We start from the raw sequence: 4,705 nt of genomic DNA, 5'->3' as shown, positions 1-4,705 counted from the left end.
TTTCGATTATTGAAAATAACCACACAATTTAGTGACCCCTCGTTGTCACTTCCACCCATGGCCATCCAGTGCAACAAAACTATCAAACAGTTGCTGAAATTATGATGTAACATAGATGCCGTTAACTATAGTTTCATTATTACAACCTGTCATGTTCATATAGAGAAGTACGTTGCATGCAAGCGCATGTTTTTGTTAAACTGGAAACCTGGCGGCCGCCTCACTGCTATGTGTGTGAACGAAGGCTATCTATTAATGGAACGACTGGTGCGGTTTTCAGGTTTAGCTATTTAAAAAAATCTGCCATAGCAGTTGCCTTGAGCACCCGATATCAGGGGTCCCTGCTAAATATTTATCTTCGTTATGGAGCTTATTTTGATTAATCTAGTTACCTGTAGCCCTTGTCCTAACGAGCTGCAGGCTCTGCTTGTTTTCACCGCTACTCGGTCCTTAATTGTTTAAGTAATGCAGTTGATTGCATAGCAAACTCAGCGCATCTGGTTTGAAAGGTGAAAACAAAATCAAGCAGACACCGCAGCAGAGTTAAACATCCCTTTCTTAAAATTGGAGTAGATATTTACGTTATTCATTATTTTATCATATATTTCATGTATAAAGGCCTGTTAGACAGTCTCGAAGGGCTGCACAATGAATGTAGAAAATGTGTGTGATGAAACAGGTGGCGATGAAAATGCACGACGTATTTAACCATTCAGCAGAACACACGGAAGACAGACAACAGCGTCGCCGTTCTTCCGCCGAAGGCCAGATGGAAATGAGGTACGTGTTCATGCCAGTCTTAAATGATGTGAACGGCTGGGATGGTGTCATGTGATCTCTGGAAGCGCGTTTCGAGCCAGGGAATAGAATCCATTCTCACTGTGAGTGCAGCCTAGTCTTCTGATTTGGTCCTAAAGTTATGGGGTTGGGGCGAAGATATTTGATGCATCTTTGACTTCCCAGTAATATCCAATGACATCTCATTGTAATGGAAGCTGATCAGTTGCATATGTATTTTTATACAGATTATAAACGGAAACAGGTTCCAACAGGTGTAAGAAACCTAACCTCACCAAGCTAATCCGTGCTAAATGTTGTATCAGTCTAGTCAGTGTGTCATCACAGAGATTTTCCCAAACCCATAATTTGTTTTGAGCTCAGTATGGTAAAGTTTGTAGATATTCAAGAGTTTGCCCTAAAATATTCACTATCATCCAGACAACATGTAATTTGCATTCTATCCTGAAGTCTTGGAGGATAGATGTATCTATTTGGAATGTCAGCTAACAACACCATGTTCTGCAATCTCTTCATTCTAGACAGGACAGATTAAATTAACGTCAATCTGAAGTCATCACAAAAAACAGGCCTGCATTAGCTGGCCATTATTACTGTAATATCACTTTAGATCTCCTGATTGTATGCGTTTCCTCCATCTATTCAACGTTAGGATAGAAAGCAAATGCGACTTCCTGAAAACTATCTCAAAGACCGAGTTTATCCTTTCCCTCTCTTTCCAACTGTATGCTCGCTACATTGGCTTCAAGGGAGAGTGGTTCAAATTTCTGCCAGAACGTATTTGTGTTATCTAATTTGTCAACAGTAGAGGGCGCTTACGGTGCAGAGTGTAGAAAACGTGAGCCAGTATTGTGTTGTTGGAGGTTGGGGGGCCACAATTGTATTTCCCAAAGTGCGCAGTTAGTAGATCATTGCTCGTTGACCCTAATATTTTGTCCCTGCGGTATGGCGTCCATCAAACTGACCATTATTTGGTATTAATCTCTTTAAAACTGGCCATTTTTCAGGATACTTTGTGGTATTAGATTTTTATTCTCAGCCAAATAATAAAAAAGTCAATAATAAAAAGTTTTTAAAAAAGAAGAAGGAAAAAAATAGTATTTCTAATATTTACATTTGCATAGCTTTACCACAGACTTAATAGGATTGATTCAGGTTAATTTCAGGTCTTGGTGGAATCTATGTAGTGGTCATACCTTTGGCTCTGACTTAAAGTAAATCAACAACTGATCGTGGATCTAAACCTATTTAGCAGAATTTGCAATCAATCTAAAGTTTATTTATTCAGCAGATCTTGCCGAACATACACAAGCATTGTTGAAGTACCTTAAAGGACATACTCAAAATACAGAAATTAGTATTAATTTCCTTAAACGAATATATGATTATGCACTAAACCATTATTGTATGTTTTATGTAGGATGTTCTGAATACGAATATCTGCAATTAAAATGCAAATGTTTTATTTAACTGCACATCGGGGACCTTGGTCTTTTTGCTACAAAGCCGAAATTCCTTTGACTACTTTGGCAGCCCGCCATGCATTATCGATTACGTAAAACACTCAGATTAGAGGATTGCCGATATTCATGTGAGGCAAATTATAGGAATGGCCCTTTTACCCCAAGATACTGCACTAATTGGACGGTAGACCTGTTTAAATGAGTCGTGCTCGATGTAATGTAGACTGTGAAACACTAGGTGGCAGCATGTGACTGTCAACTGTTTTTTTACGCAAGGTTTCAACCAGGACAATTCATCTAGAAACCTTTTTTCCTCGCGGGCACAAGCGAGTTTTGTTTTAGTTTTGCAGTATTAATGTTTAACCGAATGGTAGTGGAGGGAAAAGAAAAAAGCCAAACAGTTATACAAACAGGCTGTTTCTAGCAAAAATGGTACAATGTCCGTTTGAATCTTTGTGTTTCTTTCACCTTGTGCGACACATTACATGTATGTATTGTGACACTGACAGAATTATTGTTATTTAGCAAGTACTAAAAATAAAAACATCCATTACAGCTTCCTGTTTTAAGATTAAAAACCCTTCTGTTTTAAGATTGCAGCAACCATTTCAAAATGGTAGATAATTATTTGCATTGTTGTCTTGAAAATCGCAGCATTTGCAGAAGATGTGTTGCACAATTGTTTGTAGTACACTATTAGCGTATCGCTTTGTAAACCTGGCTTAAAAGCTGTATCATGTGGCAGTTGACAGTGAAGTGGCGCTTGGTGTAACGATAGCAACTTTAAAGAGCATCAAAGCCCTAACGGCTAGAAACGACTTTTCAAATCAACAAGAGACAACTACACATTTGGCCTCTTATGACATGTATGTATTTATCTACTTGGCACTTGATAAATCTGCGCGCGCACACACACAGGTTTGTTCCATATTTGTCTAATATAACTTTAAAGGAAGAAGGACGGTTTGTTCAGTCACATTGTCTGCATTAATAGTAGATTGAAGTATAACTTATTTATTCATGGAGCAGGCCAGAGCGGTTGCCATGACGGCATGCAGTATCTCGATGACAACCATCTATGTCGGGGGAATATAGTGTCTCGTTACCCACACATGACAGACACCTGTGAGTAATATGATCGTTACAGAGCAGCGGTCTGACTAACGAGGGTATTAGTTCTGTCCCCTCCTTGCATTAAAGATTTCAGCGTTTTGCGACCAGTGCCGTTTCAAAATATTCGAGTGTTGTTCGAGTTATGTGGTGTGTTGGATGATTCTTCACATATTGAGCTCATATTGGAAAGCAGACCGTAAAATAAAGTAACAAACACTGTCTGTGGCCCCAGTCTATGAAGTCCCGTGTTTTTATTGACCCGCACAGTTTGCGAAACTGTCAGAATTGAATTGTTATTGTAACAATGAACTGTATCGTAACATTTAAAATTTGTAGCAATGTTTTTGCAAGTAATATAACTTAAAGGGATATGACATAATGGCCCCTACATAAAAAAAGAGCGTTGTGTGGATGCCTATTGGTTGTGCGTAGCACATTATTCAGATTGAAGCATTTGTGTGGCAATCCACGTTATGTAGTGATTGAGACTGTCATTTCATTAAATGAGAACGTGCATAAGTCACACATGCACATTCTACTGAGAATGTTTGTTAAATTCCCATCTGTTTGACTGAATAGAATCAGGTGTCTGTTGACGCAATGCACTTTTGGAATTTGAGAACCTGTTTATCTAAAAAATGTGTTTTTGTGTTGTAATTACCAGGTAGACCAGAACCCCTTACTGGGCATTTTACAGGTAATTTGCATCAATGTAGAGTCAATTATTCACTCAGGGTTTTCTGGTTGGCCAGCTTTCTTACCACTTTTCCATGCCAATGTGAACTGGTGTAAATTGAACCAAGATGGAGCACATTTAGTTGTAATAGTTTGAAAGAGTATACGTATGTGGTCCCTATTGTGCTCAAGCTCTGTCAGACTTAATATCTAACAGAGACTCATGGGTAGGCATGCTGTGTGATCATTTAGGCAACATGGGAAGGCCGCCATATTGGATATGGTCATTGAAGCGTTACCTTCACCTCCAACATTTTGGGAAATATACCTTTTTTTTCCCGACTTACTCAGACTTAAGACGAGAAGTTTGATTTCTTTTTAATTTTTGTGCATTCACTGGCTCAGTTTCCATGTTAGCATAATGTGTTAGCTTAGCGTAAAGACTAGCCTGTAGTCAGTAGCCTACCTCCTTCAAAGTGAAGAAATACACCTTACAGCAACTCTGAATCTGTCTTATTTACACGAGGTATCATGTGTATTTGAAATTGTAGAAATGAGAGAGGTTGTTTTCGGAGAATTTGGACGGTTGAAACACACACTCGCGCACACACACACGCGCACACACACAGTGTATTTCCAGTGCCTGAGTAATCACA

At 38.9% G+C, this 4,705-nt stretch overlaps 1 long non-coding RNA gene across 1 annotated transcript in view; it reads left to right on the top strand.

Annotated features, from left to right (window-relative positions):
* The first annotated feature begins 515 nt into the window (after nt 1–515).
* LOC133127578 (uncharacterized) overlaps nt 516–4,705 on the top strand; it is a 17,016-nt gene continuing 12,826 nt past the window's right edge. The window contains exon 1 of the long non-coding RNA XR_009708639.1: nt 516–780. This is a non-coding gene — a long non-coding RNA (uncharacterized LOC133127578). The remainder of the gene's footprint in view (nt 781–4,705) is intronic.

The sequence above is a fragment of the Conger conger genome, chromosome 4 (genome assembly GCF_963514075.1).
Source record: "Conger conger chromosome 4, fConCon1.1, whole genome shotgun sequence".
NCBI lineage: Eukaryota > Metazoa > Chordata > Actinopteri > Anguilliformes > Congridae > Conger > Conger conger.
The sequence above is the reverse complement of the archived record's forward strand: the minus strand, read 5'-3'. Positions and strand labels throughout refer to the sequence as shown.